General features: G+C 46.5%; 11 non-coding genes across 11 annotated transcripts; all 11 read right to left on the bottom strand.

Annotated features, from left to right (window-relative positions):
- Positions 1-80: 80 nt before the first annotated feature.
- On the bottom strand, positions 81-151 carry trnag-gcc (transfer RNA glycine (anticodon GCC)). Its single transcript has one exon. It is a non-coding gene; the product is annotated as a tRNA-Gly (tRNA).
- An 866-nt stretch (positions 152-1,017) lies between these two features.
- Positions 1,018-1,088, bottom strand: trnag-gcc (transfer RNA glycine (anticodon GCC)). The gene has a single exon. It is a non-coding gene; the product is annotated as a tRNA-Gly (tRNA).
- An 877-nt stretch (positions 1,089-1,965) lies between these two features.
- trnag-gcc (transfer RNA glycine (anticodon GCC)) lies at positions 1,966-2,036 on the bottom strand. The gene has a single exon. It is a non-coding gene; the product is annotated as a tRNA-Gly (tRNA).
- A 1,827-nt stretch (positions 2,037-3,863) lies between these two features.
- trnag-gcc (transfer RNA glycine (anticodon GCC)) lies at positions 3,864-3,934 on the bottom strand. Its single transcript has one exon. It is a non-coding gene; the product is annotated as a tRNA-Gly (tRNA).
- An 866-nt stretch (positions 3,935-4,800) lies between these two features.
- On the bottom strand, positions 4,801-4,871 carry trnag-gcc (transfer RNA glycine (anticodon GCC)). Its single transcript has one exon. It is a non-coding gene; the product is annotated as a tRNA-Gly (tRNA).
- An 878-nt stretch (positions 4,872-5,749) lies between these two features.
- trnag-gcc (transfer RNA glycine (anticodon GCC)) lies at positions 5,750-5,820 on the bottom strand. The gene has a single exon. It is a non-coding gene; the product is annotated as a tRNA-Gly (tRNA).
- An 866-nt stretch (positions 5,821-6,686) lies between these two features.
- On the bottom strand, positions 6,687-6,757 carry trnag-gcc (transfer RNA glycine (anticodon GCC)). The gene has a single exon. It is a non-coding gene; the product is annotated as a tRNA-Gly (tRNA).
- An 877-nt stretch (positions 6,758-7,634) lies between these two features.
- Positions 7,635-7,705, bottom strand: trnag-gcc (transfer RNA glycine (anticodon GCC)). Its single transcript has one exon. It is a non-coding gene; the product is annotated as a tRNA-Gly (tRNA).
- A 1,827-nt stretch (positions 7,706-9,532) lies between these two features.
- Positions 9,533-9,603, bottom strand: trnag-gcc (transfer RNA glycine (anticodon GCC)). The gene has a single exon. It is a non-coding gene; the product is annotated as a tRNA-Gly (tRNA).
- Positions 9,604-11,430: 1,827 nt separating this feature from the next.
- trnag-gcc (transfer RNA glycine (anticodon GCC)) lies at positions 11,431-11,501 on the bottom strand. The gene has a single exon. It is a non-coding gene; the product is annotated as a tRNA-Gly (tRNA).
- An 878-nt stretch (positions 11,502-12,379) lies between these two features.
- trnag-gcc (transfer RNA glycine (anticodon GCC)) lies at positions 12,380-12,450 on the bottom strand. Its single transcript has one exon. It is a non-coding gene; the product is annotated as a tRNA-Gly (tRNA).
- Positions 12,451-13,127: the final 677 nt, after the last annotated feature.

The following is a 13,127-nucleotide window of genomic DNA, read 5'->3' as shown; positions in this document are numbered from 1 at the left end:
GATGGGAAATATCGAGACATAAGGCTGAATTAGCTGGAGTTCGGCGCTGAGTGTACGTACAGGTTTTAAAACACCACTAGTGCATTGGCCGGGAATCGAACCCGGGCCTCCCGCGTGGCAGGCGAGAATTCTACCACTGAACCACCAATGCAAGTACTCCGGGAAGGTTTTTCATCGAAAGCTCGAAAATATTCCTTAAGCAAACACGCAGCGATGACAGGTCATTTCACACAACTCTCAAGATCAGCTGAACTGAAAAATTGAAATGCTTTGAGCGCAAGAACTGTGGGCTCTTCTAATGGAAGTACTGCTTCAGGGAACTTGACTCCTTCATGAACTTTTCCAATATCTCCCCCGCAAAAAGCTCATTCCATCAGAAAGTGGTAAATAACACCAAAAGCCAGCATGTCTTTGCAAATGCGGGTTGGATTTATTTTCAGGAACTTCTATGCTCTTTGAGCCAATTCTATATGAAAACGCATACTCTGCCAGTCAAGCTGCATCAGAATTGTCAGCTAAGAGAAATGCATGCATCCTCCATGTCTTTTGCTCACCATGACACAGAAGAATGTGGCACAACTGTATTCTTATAATCATGTCTGACACTTTCATTTTGTTTGCCTCTAATCTGCAAGCACTCGCACCATCGCTGCCTTTGAGTGTCTACGCCGGATGCAAATGCTACGGTCCCAACAAGTCTGCTGATGGTCCTGGCAGACAAGCATTATAGGAGCCAAATGAGGGAGCCACTGCTGATGGCTTGAAATGATGTCAGGTTCACAATGCCATGCATTGTTGCTTGCACCCATGCTTGGATAATGTGAGAAAGTGCACAGACACAAGGATGGGCAGACATGTTAAGCCAAGATGCCTCTGTGTAGTTTTTACGGAGGGGCTGCGAATCGACCCAGCCCGAGGGCTCTGCTTGCCAGGAGTTGATGGGAAATATCGAGACATAAGGCTGAATTAGCTGGAGTTCGGCGCTGAGTGTACGTACAGGTTTTAAAACACCACTAGTGCATTGGCCGGGAATCGAACCCGGGCCTCCCGCGTGGCAGGCGAGAATTCTACCACTGAACCACCAATGCAAGTACTCCGGGAAGGTTTTTCATCGAAAGCTCGAAAATATTCCTTAAGCAAACACGCAGCGATGACAGGTCATTTCACACAACTCTCAAGATCAGCTGAACTGAAAAATTGAAATGCTTTGAGCGCAAGAACTGTGGGCTCTTCTAATGGAAGTACTGCTTCAGGGAACTTGACTCCTTCATGAACTTTTCCAATATCTCCCCCGCAAAAAGCTCATTCCATCAGAAAGTGGTAAACAACACCAAAAGCCAGCATGTCTTTGCAAATGCGGGTTGGATTTATTTTCAGGAACTTCTATGCTCTTTGAGCCAATTCTATATGAAAACGTATACTCTGCCAGTCAAGCTGCATCAGAATTGTCAGCTAAGAGAAATGCATGCATCCTCCATGTCTTTTGCTCACCATGACACAGAAGAATGTGGCACAACTGTATTCTTATAATCATGTCTGACACTTTCATTTTGTTTGCCTCTAATCTGCAAGCACTCGCACCATCGCTGCCTTTGAGTGTCTACGCCGGATGCAAATGCTACGGTCCCAACAAGTCTGCTGATGGTCCTGGCAGACAAGCATTATAGGAGCCAAATGAGGGAGCCACTGCTGATGGCTTGAAATGATGTCAGGTTCACAATGCCATGCATTGTTGCTTGCACCCATGCTTGGATAATGTGAGAAAGTGCACAGACACAAGGATGGGCAACAAGATGGTCAGACATGTTAAGCCAAGATGCCTCTGTGTAGTTTTTACGGAGGGGCTGCGAATCGACCCAGCCCGAGGGCTCTGCTTGCCAGGAGTTGATGGGAAATATCGAGACATAAGGCTGAATTAGCTGGAGTTCGGCGCTGAGTGTACGTACAGGTTTTAAACACCACTAGTGCATTGGCCGGGAATCGAACCCGGGCCTCCCGCGTGGCAGGCGAGAATTCTACCACTGAACCACCAATGCAAGCACTCCGGGAAGGTTTTTCATCGAAAGCTCGAAAATATTCCTTAAGCAAACACGCAGCGATGACAGGTCATTTCACACAACTCTCAAGATCAGCTGAACTGAAAAATTGAAATGCTTTGAGCGCAAGAACTGTGGGCTCTTCTAATGGAAGTACTGCTTCAGGGAACTTGACTCCTTCATGAACTTTTCCAATATCTCCCCCGCAAAAAGCTCATTCCATCAGAAAGTGGTAAATAACACCAAAAGCCAGCATGTCTTTGCAAATGCGGGTTGGATTTATTTTCAGGAACTTCTATGCTCTTTGAGCCAATTCTATATGAAAACGTATACTCTGCCAGTCAAGCTGCATCAGAATTGTCAGCTAAGAGAAATGCATGCATCCTCCATGTCTTTTGCTCACCATGACACAGAAGAATGTGGCACAACTGTATTCTTATAATCATGTCTGACACTTTCATTTTGTTTGCCTCTAATCTGCAAGCACTCGCACCATCGCTGCCTTTGAGTGTCTACGCCGGATGCAAATGCTACGGTCCCAACAAGTCTGCTGATGGTCCTGGCAGACAAGCATTATAGGAGCCAAATGAGGGAGCCACTGCTGATGGCTTGAAATGATGTCAGGTTCACAATGCCATGCATTGTTGCTTGCAACCATGCTTGGATAATGTGAGAAAGTGCACAGACACAAGGATGGGCAACAAGATGGTCAGACATGTTAAGCCAAGATGCCTCTGTGTAGTTTTTACGGAGGGGCTGCGAATCGACCCAGCCCGAGGGCTCTGCTTGCCAGGAGTTGATGGGAAATATCGAGACATAAGGCTGAATTAGCTGGAGTTCGGCGCTGAGTGTACGTACAGGTTTTAAAACACCACTAGTGCATTGGCCGGGAATCGAACCCGAGCCTCCCGCGTGGCAGGCGAGAATTCTACCACTGAACCACCAATGCAAGTACTCCGGGAAGGTTTTTCATCGAAAGCTCGAAAATATTCCTTAAGCAAACACGCAGCGATGACAGGTCATTTCACACAACTCTCAAGATCAGCTGAACTGAAAAATTGAAATGCTTTGAGCGCAAGAACTGTGGGCTCTTCTAATGGAAGTACTGCTTCAGGGAACTTGACTCCTTCATGAACTTTTCCAATATCTCCCCCGCAAAAAGCTCATTCCATCAGAAAGTGGTAAATAACACCAAAAGCCAGCATGTCTTTGCAAATGCGGGTTGGATTTATTTTCAGGAACTTCTATGCTCTTTGAGCCAATTCTATATGAAAACGCATACTCTGCCAGTCAAGCTGCATCAGAATTGTCAGCTAAGAGAAATGCATGCATCCTCCATGTCTTTTGCTCACCATGACACAGAAGAATGTGGCACAACTGTATTCTTATAATCATGTCTGACACTTTCATTTTGTTTGCCTCTAATCTGCAAGCACTCGCACCATCGCTGCCTTTGAGTGTCTACGCCGGATGCAAATGCTACGGTCCCAACAAGTCTGCTGATGGTCCTGGCAGACAAGCATTATAGGAGCCAAATGAGGGAGCCACTGCTGATGGCTTGAAATGATGTCAGGTTCACAATGCCATGCATTGTTGCTTGCACCCATGCTTGGATAATGTGAGAAAGTGCACAGACACAAGGATGGGCAACAAGATGGTCAGACATGTTAAGCCAAGATGCCTCTGTGTAGTTTTTACGGAGGGGCTGTGAATCGACCCAGCCCGAGGGCTCTGCTTGCCAGGAGTTGATGGGAAATATCGAGACATAAGGCTGAATTAGCTGGAGTTCGGCGCTGAGTGTACGTACAGGTTTTAAAACACCACTAGTGCATTGGCCGGGAATCGAACCCGGGCCTCCCGCGTGGCAGGCGAGAATTCTACCACTGAACCACCAATGCAAGTACTCCGGGAAGGTTTTTCATCGAAAGCTCGAAAATATTCCTTAAGCAAACACGCAGCGATGACAGGTCATTTCACACAACTCTCAAGATCAGCTGAACTGAAAAATTGAAATGCTTTGAGCGCAAGAACTGTGGGCTCTTCTAATGGAAGTACTGCTTCAGGGAACTTGACTCCTTCATGAACTTTTCCAATATCTCCCCCGCAAAAAGCTCATTCCATCAGAAAGTGGTAAACAACACCAAAAGCCAGCATGTCTTTGCAAATGCGGGTTGGATTTATTTTCAGGAACTTCTATGCTCTTTGAGCCAATTCTATATGAAAACGTATACTCTGCCAGTCAAGCTGCATCAGAATTGTCAGCAAAGAGAAATGCATGCATCCTCCATGTCTTTTGCTCACCATGACACAGAAGAATGTGGCACAACTGTATTCTTATAATCATGTCTGACACTTTCATTTTGTTTGCCTCTAATCTGCAAGCACTCGCACCATCGCTGCCTTTGAGTGTCTACGCCGGATGCAAATGCTACGGTCCCAACAAGTCTGCTGATGGTCCTGGCAGACAAGCATTATAGGAGCCAAATGAGGGAGCCACTGCTGATGGCTTGAAATGATGTCAGGTTCACAATGCCATGCATTGTTGCTTGCACCCATGCTTGGATAATGTGAGAAAGTGCACAGACACAAGGATGGGCAGACATGTTAAGCCAAGATGCCTCTGTGTAGTTTTTACGGAGGGGCTGCGAATCGACCCAGCCCGAGGGCTCTGCTTGCCAGGAGTTGATGGGAAATATCGAGACATAAGGCTGAATTAGCTGGAGTTCGGCGCTGAGTGTACGTACAGGTTTTAAAACACCACTAGTGCATTGGCCGGGAATCGAACCCGGGCCTCCCGCGTGGCAGGCGAGAATTCTACCACTGAACCACCAATGCAAGTACTCCGGGAAGGTTTTTCATCGAAAGCTCGAAAATATTCCTTAAGCAAACACGCAGCGATGACAGGTCATTTCACACAACTCTCAAGATCAGCTGAACTGAAAAATTGAAATGCTTTGAGCGCATGAACTGTGGGCTCTTCTAATGGAAGTACTGCTTCAGGGAACTTGACTCCTTCATGAACTTTTCCAATATCTCCCCCGCAAAATGCTCATTCCATCAGAAAGTGGTAAACAACACCAAAAGCCAGCATGTCTTTGCAAATGCGGGTTGGATTTACTTTCAGGAACTTCTATGCTCTTTGAGCCAATTCTATATGAAAACGTATACTCTGCCAGTCAAGCTGCATCAGAATTGTCAGCTAAGAGAAATGCATGCATCCTCCATGTCTTTTGCTCACCATGACACAGAAGAATGTGGCACAACTGTATTCTTATAATCATGTCTGACACTTTCATTTTGTTTGCCTCTAATCTGCAAGCACTCGCACCATCGCTGCCTTTGAGTGTCTACGCCGGATGCAAATGCTACGGTCCCAACAAGTCTGCTGATGGTCCTGGCAGACAAGCATTATAGGAGCCAAATGAGGGAGCCACTGCTGATGGCTTGAAATGATGTCAGGTTCACAATGCCATGCATTGTTGCTTGCACCCATGCTTGGATAATGTGAGAAAGTGCACAGACACAAGGATGGGCAACAAGATGGTCAGACATGTTAAGCCAAGATGCCTCTGTGTAGTTTTTACGGAGGGGCTGCGAATCGACCCAGCCCGAGGGCTCTGCTTGCCAGGAGTTGATGGGAAATATCGAGACATAAGGCTGAATTAGCTGGAGTTCGGCGCTGAGTGTACGTACAGGTTTTAAAACACCACTAGTGCATTGGCCGGGAATCGAACCCGGGCCTCCCGCGTGGCAGGCGAGAATTCTACCACTGAACCACCAATGCAAGTACTCCGGGAAGGTTTTTCATCGAAAGCTCGAAAATATTCCTTAAGCAAACACGCAGCGATGACAGGTCATTTCACACAACTCTCAAGATCAGCTGAACTGAAAAATTGAAATGCTTTGAGCGCAAGAACTGTGGGCTCTTCTAATGGAAGTACTGCTTCAGGGAACTTGACTCCTTCATGAACTTTTCCAATATCTCCCCCGCAAAAAGCTCATTCCATCAGAAAGTGGTAAATAACACCAAAAGCCAGCATGTCTTTGCAAATGCGGGTTGGATTTATTTTCAGGAACTTCTATGCTCTTTGAGCCAATTCTATATGAAAACGCATACTCTGCCAGTCAAGCTGCATCAGAATTGTCAGCTAAGAGAAATGCATGCATCCTCCATGTCTTTTGCTCACCATGACACAGAAGAATGTGGCACAACTGTATTCTTATAATCATGTCTGACACTTTCATTTTGTTTGCCTCTAATCTGCAAGCACTCGCACCATCGCTGCCTTTGAGTGTCTACGCCGGATGCAAATGCTACGGTCCCAACAAGTCTGCTGATGGTCCTGGCAGACAAGCATTATAGGAGCCAAATGAGGGAGCCACTGCTGATGGCTTGAAATGATGTCAGGTTCACAATGCCATGCATTGTTGCTTGCACCCATGCTTGGATAATGTGAGAAAGTGCACAGACACAAGGATGGGCAGACATGTTAAGCCAAGATGCCTCTGTGTAGTTTTTACGGAGGGGCTGCGAATCGACCCAGCCCGAGGGCTCTGCTTGCCAGGAGTTGATGGGAAATATCGAGACATAAGGCTGAATTAGCTGGAGTTCGGCGCTGAGTGTACGTACAGGTTTTAAAACACCACTAGTGCATTGGCCGGGAATCGAACCCGGGCCTCCCGCGTGGCAGGCGAGAATTCTACCACTGAACCACCAATGCAAGTACTCCGGGAAGGTTTTTCATCGAAAGCTCGAAAATATTCCTTAAGCAAACACGCAGCGATGACAGGTCATTTCACACAACTCTCAAGATCAGCTGAACTGAAAAATTGAAATGCTTTGAGCGCAAGAACTGTGGGCTCTTCTAATGGAAGTACTGCTTCAGGGAACTTGACTCCTTCATGAACTTTTCCAATATCTCCCCCGCAAAAAGCTCATTCCATCAGAAAGTGGTAAACAACACCAAAAGCCAGCATGTCTTTGCAAATGCGGGTTGGATTTATTTTCAGGAACTTCTATGCTCTTTGAGCCAATTCTATATGAAAACGTATACTCTGCCAGTCAAGCTGCATCAGAATTGTCAGCTAAGAGAAATGCATGCATCCTCCATGTCTTTTGCTCACCATGACACAGAAGAATGTGGCACAACTGTATTCTTATAATCATGTCTGACACTTTCATTTTGTTTGCCTCTAATCTGCAAGCACTCGCACCATCGCTGCCTTTGAGTGTCTACGCCGGATGCAAATGCTACGGTCCCAACAAGTCTGCTGATGGTCCTGGCAGACAAGCATTATAGGAGCCAAATGAGGGAGCCACTGCTGATGGCTTGAAATGATGTCAGGTTCACAATGCCATGCATTGTTGCTTGCACCCATGCTTGGATAATGTGAGAAAGTGCACAGACACAAGGATGGGCAACAAGATGGTCAGACATGTTAAGCCAAGATGCCTCTGTGTAGTTTTTACGGAGGGGCTGCGAATCGACCCAGCCCGAGGGCTCTGCTTGCCAGGAGTTGATGGGAAATATCGAGACATAAGGCTGAATTAGCTGGAGTTCGGCGCTGAGTGTACGTACAGGTTTTAAACACCACTAGTGCATTGGCCGGGAATCGAACCCGGGCCTCCCGCGTGGCAGGCGAGAATTCTACCACTGAACCACCAATGCAAGCACTCCGGGAAGGTTTTTCATCGAAAGCTCGAAAATATTCCTTAAGCAAACACGCAGCGATGACAGGTCATTTCACACAACTCTCAAGATCAGCTGAACTGAAAAATTGAAATGCTTTGAGCGCAAGAACTGTGGGCTCTTCTAATGGAAGTACTGCTTCAGGGAACTTGACTCCTTCATGAACTTTTCCAATATCTCCCCCGCAAAAAGCTCATTCCATCAGAAAGTGGTAAATAACACCAAAAGCCAGCATGTCTTTGCAAATGCGGGTTGGATTTATTTTCAGGAACTTCTATGCTCTTTGAGCCAATTCTATATGAAAACGTATACTCTGCCAGTCAAGCTGCATCAGAATTGTCAGCTAAGAGAAATGCATGCATCCTCCATGTCTTTTGCTCACCATGACACAGAAGAATGTGGCACAACTGTATTCTTATAATCATGTCTGACACTTTCATTTTGTTTGCCTCTAATCTGCAAGCACTCGCACCATCGCTGCCTTTGAGTGTCTACGCCGGATGCAAATGCTACGGTCCCAACAAGTCTGCTGATGGTCCTGGCAGACAAGCATTATAGGAGCCAAATGAGGGAGCCACTGCTGATGGCTTGAAATGATGTCAGGTTCACAATGCCATGCATTGTTGCTTGCAACCATGCTTGGATAATGTGAGAAAGTGCACAGACACAAGGATGGGCAACAAGATGGTCAGACATGTTAAGCCAAGATGCCTCTGTGTAGTTTTTACGGAGGGGCTGCGAATCGACCCAGCCCGAGGGCTCTGCTTGCCAGGAGTTGATGGGAAATATCGAGACATAAGGCTGAATTAGCTGGAGTTCGGCGCTGAGTGTACGTACAGGTTTTAAAACACCACTAGTGCATTGGCCGGGAATCGAACCCGAGCCTCCCGCGTGGCAGGCGAGAATTCTACCACTGAACCACCAATGCAAGTACTCCGGGAAGGTTTTTCATCGAAAGCTCGAAAATATTCCTTAAGCAAACACGCAGCGATGACAGGTCATTTCACACAACTCTCAAGATCAGCTGAACTGAAAAATTGAAATGCTTTGAGCGCAAGAACTGTGGGCTCTTCTAATGGAAGTACTGCTTCAGGGAACTTGACTCCTTCATGAACTTTTCCAATATCTCCCCCGCAAAAAGCTCATTCCATCAGAAAGTGGTAAATAACACCAAAAGCCAGCATGTCTTTGCAAATGCGGGTTGGATTTATTTTCAGGAACTTCTATGCTCTTTGAGCCAATTCTATATGAAAACGCATACTCTGCCAGTCAAGCTGCATCAGAATTGTCAGCTAAGAGAAATGCATGCATCCTCCATGTCTTTTGCTCACCATGACACAGAAGAATGTGGCACAACTGTATTCTTATAATCATGTCTGACACTTTCATTTTGTTTGCCTCTAATCTGCAAGCACTCGCACCATCGCTGCCTTTGAGTGTCTACGCCGGATGCAAATGCTACGGTCCCAACAAGTCTGCTGATGGTCCTGGCAGACAAGCATTATAGGAGCCAAATGAGGGAGCCACTGCTGATGGCTTGAAATGATGTCAGGTTCACAATGCCATGCATTGTTGCTTGCACCCATGCTTGGATAATGTGAGAAAGTGCACAGACACAAGGATGGGCAACAAGATGGTCAGACATGTTAAGCCAAGATGCCTCTGTGTAGTTTTTACGGAGGGGCTGCGAATCGACCCAGCCCGAGGGCTCTGCTTGCCAGGAGTTGATGGGAAATATCGAGACATAAGGCTGAATTAGCTGGAGTTCGGCGCTGAGTGTACATACAGGTTTTAAAACACCACTAGTGCATTGGCCGGGAATCGAACCCGGGCCTCCCGCGTGGCAGGCGAGAATTCTACCACTGAACCACCAATGCAAGTACTCCGGGAAGGTTTTTCATCGAAAGCTCGAAAATATTCCTTAAGCAAACACGCAGCGATGACAGGTCATTTCACACAACTCTCAAGATCAGCTGAACTGAAAAATTGAAATGCTTTGAGCGCAAGAACTGTGGGCTCTTCTAATGGAAGTACTGCTTCAGGGAACTTGACTCCTTCATGAACTTTTCCAATATCTCCCCCGCAAAAAGCTCATTCCATCAGAAAGTGGTAAATAACACCAAAAGCCAGCATGTCTTTGCAAATGCGGGTTGGATTTATTTTCAGGAACTTCTATGCTCTTTGAGCCAATTCTATATGAAAACGCATACTCTGCCAGTCAAGCTGCATCAGAATTGTCAGCTAAGAGAAATGCATGCATCCTCCATGTCTTTTGCTCACCATGACACAGAAGAATGTGGCACAACTGTATTCTTATAATCATGTCTGACACTTTCATTTTGTTTGCCTCTAATCTGCAAGCACTCGCACCATCGCTGCCTTTGAGTGTCTACGCCGGATGCAAATGCTACGGTCCCAACAAGTCTGCTGATGGTCCTGGCAGACAAGCATTATAGGAGCCAAATGAGGGAGCCACTGCTGATGGCTTGAAATGATGTCAGGTTCACAATGCCATGCATTGTTGCTTGCACCCATGCTTGGATAATGTGAGAAAGTGCACAGACACAAGGATGGGCAACAAGATGGTCAGACATGTTAAGCCAAGATGCCTCTGTGTAGTTTTTACGGAGGGGCTGCGAATCAACCCAGCCCGAGGGCTCTGCTTGCCAGGAGTTGATGGGAAATATCGAGACATAAGGCTGAATTAGCTGGAGTTCGGCGCTGAGTGTACATACAGGTTTTAAAACACCACTAGTGCATTGGCCGGGAATCGAACGCGGGCCTCCCGCGTGGCAGGCGAGAATTCTACCACTGAACCACCAATGCAAGTACTCCGGGAAGGTTTTTCATCGAAAGCTCGAAAATATTCCTTAAGCAAACACGCAGCGATGACAGGTCATTTCACACAACTCTCAAGATCAGCTGAACTGAAAAATTGAAATGCTTTGAGCGCAAGAACTGTGGGCTCTTCTAATGGAAGTACTGCTTCAGGGAACTTGACTCCTTCATGAACTTTTCCAATATCTCCCCCGCAAAAAGCTCATTCCATCAGAAAGTGGTAAATAACACCAAAAGCCAGCATGTCTTTGCAAATGCGGGTTGGATTTATTTTCAGGAACTTCTATGCTCTTTGAGCCAATTCTATATGAAAACGTATACTCTGCCAGTCAAGCTGCATCAGAATTGTCAGCTAAGAGAAATGCATGCATCCTCCATGTCTTTTGCTCACCATGACACAGAAGAATGTGGCACAACTGTATTCTTATAATCATGTCTGACACTTTCATTTTGTTTGCCTCTAATCTGCAAGCACTCGCACCATCGCTGCCTTTGAGTGTCTACGCCGGATGCAAATGCTACGGTCCCAACAAGTCTGCTGATGGTCCTGGCAGACAAGCATTATAGGAGCCAAATGAGGGAGCCACTGCTGATGGCTTGAAATGATGTCAGGTTCACAATGCCATGCATTGTTGCTTGCAACCATGCTTGGATAATGTGAGAAAGTGCACAGACACAAGGATGGGCAACAAGATGGTCAGACATGTTAAGCCAAGATGCCTCTGTGTAGTTTTTACGGAGGGGCTGCGAATCGACCCAGCCCGAGGGCTCTGCTTGCCAGGAGTTGATGGGAAATATCGAGACATAAGGCTGAATTAGCTGGAGTTCGGCGCTGAGTGTACGTACAGGTTTTAAAACACCACTAGTGCATTGGCCGGGAATCGAACCCGGGCCTCCCGCGTGGCAGGCGAGAATTCTACCACTGAACCACCAATGCAAGTACTCCGGGAAGGTTTTTCATCGAAAGCTCGAAAATATTCCTTAAGCAAACACGCAGCGATGACAGGTCATTTCACACAACTCTCAAGATCAGCTGAACTGAAAAATTGAAATGCTTTGAGCGCAAGAACTGTGGGCTCTTCTAATGGAAGTACTGCTTCAGGGAACTTGACTCCTTCATGAACTTTTCCAATATCTCCCCCGCAAAAAGCTCATTCCATCAGAAAGTGGTAAATAACACCAAAAGCCAGCATGTCTTTGCAAATGCGGGTTGGATTTATTTTCAGGAACTTCTATGCTCTTTGAGCCAATTCTATATGAAAACGCATACTCTGCCAGTCAAGCTGCATCAGAATTGTCAGCTAAGAGAAATGCATGCATCCTCCATGTCTTTTGCTCACCATGACACAGAAGAATGTGGCACAACTGTATTCTTATAATCATGTCTGACACTTTCATTTTGTTTGCCTCTAATCTGCAAGCACTCGCACCATCGCTGCCTTTGAGTGTCTACGCCGGATGCAAATGCTACGGTCCCAACAAGTCTGCTGATGGTCCTGGCAGACAAGCATTATAGGAGCCAAATGAGGGAGCCACTGCTGATGGCTTGAAATGATGTCAGGTTCACAATGCCATGCATTGTTGCTTGCACCCATGCTTGGATAATGTGAGAAAGTGCACAGACACAAGGATGGGCAACAAGATGGTCAGACATGTTAAGCCAAGATGCCTCTGTGTAGTTTTTACGGAGGGGCTGCGAATCGACCCAGCCCGAGGGCTCTGCTTGCCAGGAGTTGATGGGAAATATCGAGACATAAGGCTGAATTAGCTGGAGTTCGGCGCTGAGTGTACGTACAGGTTTTAAAACACCACTAGTGCATTGGCCGGGAATCGAACCCGGGCCTCCCGCGTGGCAGGCGAGAATTCTACCACTGAACCACCAATGCAAGTACTCCGGGAAGGTTTTTCATCGAAAGCTCGAAAATATTCCTTAAGCAAACACGCAGCGATGACAGGTCATTTCACACAACTCTCAAGATCAGCTGAACTGAAAAATTGAAATGCTTTGAGCGCAAGAACTGTGGGCTCTTCTAATGGAAGTACTGCTTCAGGGAACTTGACTCCTTCATGAACTTTTCCAATATCTCCCCCGCAAAAAGCTCATTCCATCAGAAAGTGGTAAACAACACCAAAAGCCAGCATGTCTTTGCAAATGCGGGTTGGATTTATTTTCAGGAACTTCTATGCTCTTTGAGCCAATTCTATATGAAAACGTATACTCTGCCAGTCAAGCTGCATCAGAATTGTCAGCAAAGAGAAATGCATGCATCCTCCATGTCTTTTGCTCACCATGACACAGAAGAATGTGGCACAACTGTATTCTTATAATCATGTCTGACACTTTCATTTTGTTTGCCTCTAATCTGCAAGCACTCGCACCATCGCTGCCTTTGAGTGTCTACGCCGGATGCAAATGCTACGGTCCCAACAAGTCTGCTGATGGTCCTGGCAGACAAGCATTATAGGAGCCAAATGAGGGAGCCACTGCTGATGGCTTGAAATGATGTCAGGTTCACAATGCCATGCATTGTTGCTTGCACCCATGCTTGGATAATGTGAGAAA

The sequence above is a fragment of the Paramormyrops kingsleyae genome, chromosome 25, assembly GCF_048594095.1.
Source record: "Paramormyrops kingsleyae isolate MSU_618 chromosome 25, PKINGS_0.4, whole genome shotgun sequence".
NCBI classification, from domain to species: Eukaryota; Metazoa; Chordata; class Actinopteri; order Osteoglossiformes; family Mormyridae; genus Paramormyrops; species Paramormyrops kingsleyae.
Note: the sequence above shows the minus strand (reverse complement) of the source record. Positions and strands in the feature narration are given on the sequence as shown.